We start from the raw sequence: 11,390 nt of genomic DNA, 5'->3' as shown, positions 1-11,390 counted from the left end.
AAGTTTAGGGCCCACAGCGGCGGGGGGGAGGGGGGCACGTTGGCGAGGACCGCACCTCTCAGTCCCAGCCCTGGCGGGCACACTCCCCGCCCCAAACGGCCCAGGCTTCCCCATCCTCCCGCGGACACCGGCATCCCCGCCCTCCCCCGAGGGCGGCGAGCGGAGCCCCCCAGGGCGGAGGCAGGTACCCCCGGGGCGGGGACTGGGGCGGGCGGGGTCCAGGCTGCGCCCCCGGCCGGGCCGGGCGGGCTAGCTGGCGGCGCGGGGGGAGCGGGGCTGGGCGGCGCTGCCTCGGGCTCTGTGCGCTGCAGCCCGGAGCCGAGGAGGAGGAGGCGGAGGAGGAGAAGGAGGCGGCGGCGGTGGGTCCCGGGCGGGGGGAGCGCGGCGCTGCGGACCCGGGCGGCTGGCAAAGGACGAGGCGGAGGCTGAGGAAGGCAGCGGGGAGACCCGGGCTGCAGCAACAAAGGGCAGCAAGCGATTGGCCGGGCTGCAGGCGAGGTTAGCCGGGGACCGGGGTGGCTGGAGGCAGCGGCGAACGGTGCACGTGCTTGCAGACACGGGCGAGTGTGGAGCCGGGGGGTGCACGCCCGGCGGGTAGGGGGCTTGCTCCCCTTCGGCATGGGATGGCGAGGAGGCTGCAGCGACATCGTTCTGCCTGCACCCGGCCTGGGGCTTGCAGGGTAGGGGTGTGTGGGGGGTAAGGATGCGAGCCAGGGGGCGGGCGAGTAGTCGCCCGGGACGGGACGGGAGAGGGTGGAGGAGGGGGCGGGATGGAACGCTCCGGGCGGCGCGCCCGTCCGCGCGCCCCACCGCGGGAGCTGGCGACTGAGAACCTCGAATTTTAACTTCGCGTGCCCGCCCGCGCGCGCCCGCCCGCGCCCACCCCTAAATCCTGCGGCCGCCGCCAGCGATCAGCTCTCACACAAACTTTAGCTGCGGGCTAGGGGATTTGGGGTTGAGTGGGGGAGGGGAGAGGGAAAAGGCCTTCTGATTGGCGTTGTGTGCAGCCAATAAGGCCAAGCGCTTCTACTGCGAGTAGACCCAATCCATTTCTAGAGGTGGGGGGGCGGGTAGGTGGAAGTAGAGGTGGCGCGGTGTCTGGGAGAGAGAAAAAGGGCTGGACCAATAGGTGCCCAGAAGGGGCGGGCCCCGCAGTCTGTTGATTGGTACTGGCAGTGGACCCACCCCCAGGGTGGTTCCGGAGGGGGGGATGATGGGTCGAGGGGTGTGTCTATGCGGAGGCGAGATGACCGGCAGGAACCTGCCCCAATGGGCTGCAGAGTGGCTAGTGTGTGGGTGACGGACAGACCCGCAGGCCAACGGGTGGCCATAAGTGTCTGTGGTCTCGTCCAATGGAGCAGCGCCGGGGCGGGGCCGCGGCTCGGGTTTAATGAGACTCCATTGGGCTGTAATCAGTGTCATGTCGGATTCATGTCAACGACAACAACAGGGGGACACAAAATGGCGGCGGCTTAGCTCCTACCCCTGGCGGCGGCGGCAGCGGTGGCGGAGGCGACGGCACCTCCTCCAGGCGGCAGCCGCGGCTTCTTTCTCAGGCAGCGGCAGCGCCCCCGGCAGGCGCGGTGGCGGTGGCGCGCGGCCAGGTCTGTCATCCACCCCGCGCATTCCCAGGGGGAGGAGACTGGGCGGGAGGGGGGCGGAAGGTGGGGGGGATCGGGGGCTTGTGACGCCCCTCCCACAGGCCTCTGCGCGAGGGTCACCGCGGGGCCGCTCGGGGTCAGGCTGCCCCTGAGCGTGACGGTAGGGGGCGGGGGGAAAAGGGAGGAGGGACAGGCCCCGCCCCTCAGCAGGGCCTCCAGGGCAAGGGGCGGGGCTCGATGGTGGAGGGGGCGGGGCGATACCGGGGTGGGGGCGGGGCTCGGGTGGTTGGAAGGCGGGGGTTTGGAGGGGTTTTCTGAGTGGGAGTCACCTGGTAGGAACCGTGGGGGGGCCAGTGAGTGTCTGGAAAGACTGGTGAGGGGGTGGGTCCGAGGGGAAACTGGAGGTGTGCAAGCAGGTGCAAAGTGAGGGTAGGGAGAGGTGCCACATTGGAGATGTGGAAGGGGAATTGAGGGGTATGTGAGGGGAGGTGAAATGATGCAGAAAGGTGGGATTGCAATTTTCTGGGGACAGTAAGAATAGGTTTGGGTGTGGTGGATATGGAGTGGTATTGAGAGCAGTGCAGAGTAGATTTTGAATTGGGGAAAGTATTGGGGGAATGTGAGACGCAAGTACAGTTGCCGTAGTGGGTAGCAGGTACTTGGGTAAATTGGCATTGGAATTATAAAGAATGTCTGGGGTCTATGAAGCATTAAAAAAACATGGAAGAATGACATGGATATGCTTGGGAGAGTCTTTAACGATGATAAGACAGCAGAGCAGAACTTGCATTAATGTCTGTAGCAGAAGATCTTATGGGGATGGGGGATTCAGGGGGTTGAGAAAAGGTGGTGGGTGTGAAAAAAAATGGGTGGGGCTGGGCCGTGGGGCTGGGTGAATGTGATGTGGTGGACTGCACCAGGAGTAGGGATAGGGCAGAGAAAGGTGTTAGTTTGGGAGACCAGGTTGTTGACAGGCTGGATTTCTTGGGTGAAACTTGAGCTGGAGTCTTGAAGGTGGGGCAGGGTGTCTGTCTGGAGGGGAGGCTCGAGTACTACCTTGGGAAAGGACATTGTGTCTTTTTGAATTTGTAAGTAGTTTAGTACGGGTAGAGTGCAGGAAGTTGTGGGAGACAAGGGGCAAAGGAAGAGATTACAAATGGTTTCCTGTGCCCCATGAAGGAGTTTAAGCCCTGCAATTGGGAGAAGGTATTGGGATGTGATAAACAGTATTAGACAGAGGTTGTGAGGGAATAGTGGTAAAGAATTACAGGTGTGGAAAATAAGAAAAGAGAACCAATGAACCAAGTATCAAGTATGTTTGGGGTGGAGGTACGAAGAAATTCAAGGTAGTACATAAAAACTCTTTTGTATATGGACAGGAGGTGAAAGTAGCACATGGGAATTAATTATATTGGGATAGTGTTCTGTGGTGCTCCAAAAAAGTTATCCTTATTATTATTTTGGTATAATTGTGAGTAAAGTACATTCTTCCTTTACTTGTGTATCCTAGATTTTCTGGGATAGCCCTGAAATAAAACACTCCATTCATTCCATTCTTTTTTTTTTTTTTTAAAGATTTTATTTATTTATCCGACAGAGATAGAGACAGCCAGCGAGAGAGGGAACACAAGCAGGGGGAGTGGGAGAGGAAGAAGCAGGCTCATAGCGGAGGAGCCTGATGTGGGGCTCGATCCCACAACGCTGGGATCACGCCCTGAGCCGAAGGCAGACGCTTAACCGCTGTGCCACCCAGGCGCCCCTCCATTCATTCCATTCTTACCCATAAATTCTTCACATATGTATCAAAATGAATTGGGGCAATCTTTTTATGTTTTTAAGAAGAATAGGAAAATATTGCATGTTTCAATAAAGGATAATATTTTTACCTGAGAACCTCTACTTAGGGTTGAAGGTTGGGGAGGTGAAATAATGACTTAAAAAAAAAAAAAAAAAAGACCATAGAGGAAGGTGGTAACATTAAAGGAGGAACTTAGGGGAATGACTGGTTGGGGGTGATGACATGGTCAGTAGAAGTTTTACCTACCAGCCATACCCAGGCCTCTGAGTAGAGTGGGTGTTCCGTCATTGCCGTTACGCCAAATGTTTATCTCATGCACTTCTTGTGGAGATAAGATTGAAACTGTCAGATGTAAGGCATAACGTGAGTGAAAGGTAAAATAGGGTGAGTGTGGAAAGGTAGCTGAGGAATTTAATAAGTAATTTTAATATACTTCAAAAAACTTCATGGATTTTTATATACCATGTTAACCAACTGGTCTGGCTTTATTAAATGCCAGGATTCCTAACAGGTGACTTTTCAGTCTCTTAGATCATTTTCTACATAATACCTTCAGTTTTCCACATGCATATACTTGCTTATATTTGTGTAAAGTGTGCAGAAAGGAAATTGTTTTATGAAAGTTGGGGATGTGTGAGCTATAGTGATCAGTCTTTGCTTGCAGAATGGTACTATTGTATGGGTGGGAGAAGTGTGATGAAGGGATATTTTTCTTCCCTTAAAATGTTTTAATTTGCATTTCCAAAGCACCCTTAAGCGCCTTTTTGTAAGACTCACAATCTTGCACAATTTTTTTTTTTAAATCATCCATTCTACTGTTGGATATTTGAGTTGTTTCCAGTTTGGGGAAATTGTGAACAGAGCTGTTAGAGTGTTCCTGTACCCGTCATTTGGTTACACATGTGCATATGTTTTCTAAGGCATACACCTAGGAACAAAATTGCTAGTTCATGGGCAGGGTGACCATTTATCCTAGCTTATGGCTGTTTTCGCAGTGTAATCATTAATATAACACCTTTAATTCTCAAAAGTGTCTGATGATGAGTTGTATGGTTGCTCTAGTCATGGGGTACGCTTGTCTTCAACTTGTCTAGGTATAGTCAGACTGTTTTCCGAAGTGTTGTACCAGACCACATTCCCTTCGGTGACATATAAGAATTCCCGTTGCTTCTTGTCCTCTTCAAGTCTCAGATTCGCTGGTTTTCAAATTAGCGAATCTGGTAAACTTTGCATTTAACTGGTTAGTAATCGGGTTGAATAGCTTTTCATGTATTTATTGGCCATTTGGATTTCCTCATTTGTAAAATTCCTGTTCAAGGAATTTATTTATTTTTTAAATTGGGCCTTGTGTCTTTTATTGGTATTTCCAAGTTCTTTATTTACTCTAGATACAGATCCTTTGTCGTGTGTATGTTGCAAGTGCCTGCTTCCATTCTGTGGCTTGCCTTTTCACTTACTTTATGGTGTCTTTTAATGAACAGAAGTTCTTAATTTTAATGGAGTCAGATTTATTGGTCTTTTCTTTATGGTTAGTGCTTTTTGTGTCTTGTTTTAAGACTCTTTTCCTACCCTCAGGTCAAGAAGATATTCTCCTATGCGGTATTATCTTCTAAAAGCTTTATTGACGTTAAAAGATGTATGATCATGAGTAAAATACACTGTTCTTGACCCTACCCTTGCCATTACAAATCTGTTTTTGCTTTGGTTCACTTTCCTCTGTGCTCTGTCTTGAATTTTCACTTGTTTGCAACTATAACTAAGGGCCAGGTGCCAACTTCCCCTGTCTTTCAGGAGAAAATGGTCATATAGACAGAAGTTCAGCCAGATTAGATTTTACAGGTCTCCAGCTGACTGTATTGCCTTTTTCCTTTTATGAGCTAGCATTTTACTGTGTACCTGCTATGTGTCTGCCACCATCCTTGGTTCTTTCATATTTGTTATCTCAATTATTCCTCTTAACAGTTCTGTCAAACAGGGATGTATAATCTTTTTCACAGAGGACAAAACTAAGATTTAGATTGATTAACATGTCCAGTATTCCACAGCTTAGGTAGCTGCAAAGTGGGGACTTGATCCCTGAACTCTCTAGGTATGCCCCATCACAGCACACCTCCTTGTTGAATAAGATTTCAGACCCCTGTTTGATAATATCCAAAACCAATGAGAAAACTTTCTTACTTACAATGTAACATGTCCTCATTAAAGCACACAGAGGGGTGCCTGGGTGGCTCAGTCGGTTAAGCGTCTGCCTTCTGCTCAGGTCATGATCTCAGGGTCCTGGAATCGAGCCCCAGGGTTGCTTAGGCTCCCTGGGGAGTCTGCTTCTCCCTCTGCCCTCCCCCTGCCCTGTGCCCCCTACCCCCCCACCACTTGTGTTCTGCACGTAAAATCTTCAAATAAAATAAAATAAAATAAAATAAAATAAAATAAAATAAAGCAAACATAGAGATAGTTACTTTGAAACTCAATAAAATTATTGACCTCTCTGTATATATTAAAGTAAGTAGAGTAGTCAGTAGGCCTTAAGGGGTTTTAGGATAGGTGATAGAGGTCCTGTAAACCCTTGAAATTGTATGCAAATGACTGTATGTACATGTGTTCACTTTAAAAAATAGATCTGTCGTTTTCTTGACTCAAAGGGGAACACTAATTGGTTTTCAGGCTATACAGGATGTCCTGTTTGAAGACTTGTAGTAAAGCTAATGCAGAATTCTTAATATGCTTAATATGATCTGTATTTTCAAAATAATCTTTTAAAAATTCAGATGTCAGGTTTTTTTTCCTCAATACATTTTTCTCAGTCTTTCTCATTAAAACCTGGTTTAAGCTAATGTATAATTAGGAAGAAATCTAGGGTTGAATAGGAATTTTTAAATGCCAAAAAAGACATTCTAAATTTAGTTGATTATTTCTTAAGTGAGAGTGCTTAGTTATAATATCATTCCTAATCAGTGTACCCTGGCTCCAAAGGCCTGATGACTTCAAATGACTTTTCATCTTGTCTAAAATCCTCTGTTTTACAAGGGATCAAATTTCCTGTGAGGTTCCTAACAGTGTGATTGAAGTTTAGAGGCTAAAACTATTGAGCACATAAATGTAGGGACGACTATGCAAACCTAATTCTTGGGTTTCACCAGGAGATTTGGGGCATGTCTCTACTGATTTGTGATGATGATGTTGAAACTAATCTTTGCTAGGGATTATGGAAGCCATAATAGTTTATTGATGGTTCAGTTATTGTTTGTTGAAGCAGATTTACACAATTATAGTTTAATGACATAACAAGGATATTGTCAACTAGGAGAGCATGACATGAAAAATTAAACCTCCAATTAATATAATATGTATTAGTTGAAATGATAATTTTCATGGTGATTTAGCCTCTTAGAAATCCTTGGAAAACATTATTAGCTTGTGAATTGAAAACTCTCGATGTTAATGAGTAGTGAGAAAGAATTTACTATTATTCCAAAAAAACGGGGAATTAAATATTCAATTCAATTAACATTTATTGAGTGCCTACTCTGGGCTTGCTGCTGAGTTAGGCTCATAAATATAAGTTGAACAAGATTGATGTTGGGAGGGATGAAGTCCTGGTTGCTTTTGTTTGTTCAGTCATCCTTCCCTCCAACTTCTACTGGCTGGATACTATTGCCGGAGTGATTCAGACACTCAACAAATTCGTGCATGTGTGTGGGTGCGCTTCACTATGCCGTATTGTGTCGCTACTCCTGCATTGGCTTCCTATTACTTCATCTGTCATGTTCACACGCCTCAGCCTGGTTTTTGTTACATCCAACTTTATTTCTTACTTCTTTAACTTCTTTTCAGCTGGCTCTAGACACGCACATGGACTTGGTGTCCCTTTTTAAGGCAGTTCATTCTTAGCTCCTTTGCCCTCTGCTAGATTCTCTTCTTTCATTCACTGATGCGTTCATCTAGCAAAAAGGCACGGCACCCCTCTTATGTTCAAGTAGTGGTCCCGAGAAATCTAGGGACATACAAAGGTGAAATCAAACATGAATCCTGCTCTTAAGAATTTCACAGTTCTAGTAAGGGAGATGAGGTCAGTACACAAATGAGCATAATACAAAGTGGAAAAATGAATGCTAGAATACTAAGATAGCTAAAAGCTTCCTGTTAGACAAAGAGATGTAGGGCTTCTGAGAAGGTGTCAGTTTTTACTGGACCATGAAGGATTTGAATTTTTATTTCATTTGGGTGAAGAAACTGGGCAGTGTTCCAAGTTCCGCCTTGTCTTTCAAGGTCCAGTTTACGTCCCATCCACCCAAGGGGTGTTCTGCCCACTCAGCAAGGTAAAGTCACAGTGGTTCCAGACTTTTTCCCTTCTGTAGTCAGAGGAACCCTTTCTGTGAAGTGAATCTTCAGGAGAAGCCTATTATAAATGGGACAGTTAAAATGGAGCTCCTTTGTTGGGTGCAAGGAGTTCATTTAACCCTAGTGTTTAACCCACAGGAGCGCCTGTAGGTGATACCTGAGGCACTTTCTCACAAGAGATCCAAGGAGTCCCATTTGAAAGCCAGTGGAGACACAGGAAAGAGTTCAGGTTTTAACATCTGAGGTAAAATCATTCATGACTCAGTGGTCTGAAACGTTGACCAAGTCATGTCTCAGTTTTCCTTTTGCAAAATTGGGCAACAGTGCTACCTTACAGAGTTGTTTCAAGGTTTACTTATAATCTAGTTTGTGTACTGATGATCTGTGTAAAGTCCCTGGCCCACAGTAGGTGTCAGAAAATGGCTGGTATTATAGTTCAGTGCTTTCTTTCTTTTCTTTTTTTAGATTAAGACTTACTGAGGTGAAATTTACATAACAAATTTAACCATTTAAAGTGAACAATTCAGTGACATTTAGTACATTCCCAGTACCACCACCTCTATCTAGTTCCAAAACCTTTTCATCAATCTAAAGTAAAATCCCTTACCCGTTAAGCAGTTTCCCTCCATCCTTCCACTCCCCAGGCCCCACCGGTCTATGTTCTATGTGTGGATTTATCTGTTCTGGATGTTTCATATAAATGGCATTATACCACATGTGACTTTTGTGTCTGGCTTCTTTTGCAACATGTTTTTAAGGTTTGTCCACACTGTAGCATGTATCAGTATTTCATTTCTTTTTATGACTGAATAATAACTCCACTGCATGGATATACCATTTTTTGTTAATCCATTCAAATGTTGTTGTTTTTAAACTTTTTACTTTATTACTTTTTAAAAATTTTATTTTATTTAAATTCAATTAATTAACATACAGTGTATTATTAGTTTCAGAGGTAGAGTTCAGTGATTCATCAGTTGCATATAATACCCAGTGTTCATTCCATTGTGTGCCTGCCTTAATGCCCATCACCCAGTTTCCATTCAACTGTTGATGGACATTTGGTCTCTGTCCACTTTCTGGCTATTGTAAATAGTGCTGTTACAAAAGTGTGTATGTATACTTATTTGAGTACCTGTTTTCAGTTCATCAGGGTATATACCTAGTTGTTGAATTGTGGGTCTTAGGGTAATTTCCTGTTCAGCTTTTTGAAGAACTACCAAACAGTGCTTTGTTGTTTCTGAGCTGCTGCTTATGCCCCTAGCACCTACCATAGGGCTGCATACAGGGAATATCTTGCTAAATTTTGTTGATTGTTCGTTGATTAGTATTTGTATCCTCTCCTTCCAATTCACATATTTGGAGCCTCAAGCATTAATTTTCGGGGCAGTAGATACATCCAGGACTTGAAAGATAACAAATTGAATAATGTTTGATGTTGTCAGACAGCAGGTATTTGTTAACTGTGGACACTGTTTTGAGCAAGCATGCAAATAGCCTGTGCTGAGTGGTTATACAAGAAAAAAGTTACGGTCTCTTCCCTTAAGCAGAAGATTTGTGGGTCCTCACTCAGTTACATAATCGGCTGTGAAAAGATCCAGGAGCATATAAAAGTGAGAAAGCTAAAAATAACTGTTAGCAAGTAAAACCCTGGATGACAAAAGAGTAAACTCTATTGTTAATCTTTATTTTTTTTAACAACTGTTTTTGGCTCATCTATGATACGACTCGAGTGTTACGACATTGATTTTGAAACAGCACACAGCTTTAGTGAAAGCATTGAGGAGGTTTCACATAATATTTATGATCCAGGGTATTTTGACTCCTCTTATGCTGACATGAATATTTCTGAATAGTGTTGATATTTATATAATCCTTATGAAGCCAGAAGCTCGTGTTGGACTAAGCATTTCTCTAGATCTGTTTAGAATAGTTTGTAATGAACGATGTAAATATATCCATACAACCATATAATTTACTGATATTATTTTGTAGTTAAAAATAAAGTGATTCAAAACCTTAGAAAATAGAATAATTTAATTTGATGTCGCATGAGTCCCCAGAATTAATTTGGAATGATTCACTCCCTTTTTGATGGCCTTTTAGTCCAACTTCCATTTTATAGAAAAAAATAAAAGGAGAATAATGATTTTTAAGGTTGTACTTCTGATAGAATGTCCTATCTATATGTGGAACAAATCCTAGTACTCTGAAAAAGAGAAGTGGTGTGGATAATTCCAAATCGGGGGAAAAAAGCATTTCTATTTGGCTATTTGAATGAACATTTTTTTTTCCTGTAGACTTGTCTTTCTAGTTGGATACTGCTTAGACTAAAATTAAATTGGTTTTCAGTCTATTCTCTTAGCGTATACCAATTTATAGTGGGGCAGTGGGATGTCAGTAACAAACCTTCCTAGGATTTAAAAAATTTGCAGTGGATCATATACAAAGTGGATGATATACATGTGTTTAGTTGAGAATTGGCTACAGATAAGTGACTACTGATTTTGTTCCTCTCCTAGCTCTGTGTGTGTGTGTGTGTACACTTTAGCACAGATTCTGATTATAGCATAGAGCTGCTCAGTTACATCTGCTTCTGCCTAATTAACTCTGTTGGTTGGTGTCAGATGAGAGCTAATTTTGAGATTAAATTGAGGAGTGGGGTGTGTGTGTGTCTGTGGCTGGGGGAGGGGAGAAGGAGGACCTAAGGTTCCTTGGTTGGTTTGTGTAAGATCAAAGTGCAGTTATTCACAATTTTGTTTTACATTTATTTTTTGCCTGTGAAGTGAAAATGATCACTATTGTCCTGAAGTGGACCTGTGTCAGTATATACTCATCTTGTGGAAACTGGCACATCCTTCTCTTAGGTGCAGTTACTGGCCATATCTTGATTATCCAGTCAGTACACAGATGCCAGGTGACCTTTGGGACAAATAGTGAATGTTTCCTGGAAAGTTAATAACTGAGCTTCAAACAACATTTGACTTTCTTGTTTTCAGACAAAATGTTATACCTGCCTGGCTATTTGAGTAATACCAAGATTTTTTCCCCCCCGTGATGACATTCTTTCTTAGACTCTATCACAGCCTGATTTTTAAATTTTATTTTATTTATTTATTTATTTTTTTTTGAGTAGGCTCCATGCTCGGTGTGGGGCTTGAACTCACAACCTGAGATCAAGACCTGAGCTGAGATCAGGAGTCTGATGCTTAACCAACTGAGCTACCCAGGTGTCCCTATCACAACCTGATTTTTTTTTTTTTTAAGATTTTATTTATTTATTTGACAGAGAGAGAGAGACAGCCAATGAGAGAGGGAACACAAGCAGGGGGAGTGGGAGACGAAGAAGCAGGCTCCCAGTGGAGGAGCCTGATGCGGGGCTTGATCCCAGAACGCCAGGATCATGCCCTGAGCTGAAGGCAGACGCTTAATGACTGCCACCCAGGTGCCCCCACAACCTGATTTTTAAAATTTAGAAAGTAAATCTGGTCTTAAGAGCAAAATTTTTTTTATTTAAGCGCTGCTTTGGGGCTTCATTTCCTGTCCTGAATTCCATGTTCTTAAATACCCTTAAGTGGTAGGAAAGAGTTAATATAGCACCAAAATTAAAGTGCTAAACTCATTGCAGTTGTTTGTATTGGACGGTTGTGAAG

At 44.4% G+C, this 11,390-nt stretch overlaps 1 protein-coding gene across 4 annotated transcripts in view; it reads left to right on the top strand.

The window, feature by feature from the left end:
• The first annotated feature begins 378 nt into the window (after window positions 1–378).
• Window positions 379–11,390, top strand: part of KAT6B (lysine acetyltransferase 6B) — a 177,697-nt gene continuing 166,685 nt past the window's right edge. Inside the window, exon 1 of one of the 4 annotated variants that reach the window (XM_045783444.2) lies at window positions 379–498. The gene's annotated coding sequence lies outside the window, so the exon portion shown is untranslated. Of the gene's footprint in view, window positions 499–1,282; window positions 1,605–11,390 lie in introns of those variants that run through there. The other 3 variants (XM_045783443.2, XM_045783445.2, XM_045783446.2) reach the window with 3 other exon arrangements.

The sequence above is a fragment of the Ursus americanus genome, chromosome 6, assembly GCF_024610735.1.
Source record: "Ursus americanus isolate L20-20 chromosome 6, mUrsAme1.1.p, whole genome shotgun sequence".
In the NCBI taxonomy this organism is placed as follows: Eukaryota; Metazoa; Chordata; class Mammalia; order Carnivora; family Ursidae; genus Ursus; species Ursus americanus.
The sequence above is the reverse complement of the archived record's forward strand: the minus strand, read 5'-3'. Positions and strand labels throughout refer to the sequence as shown.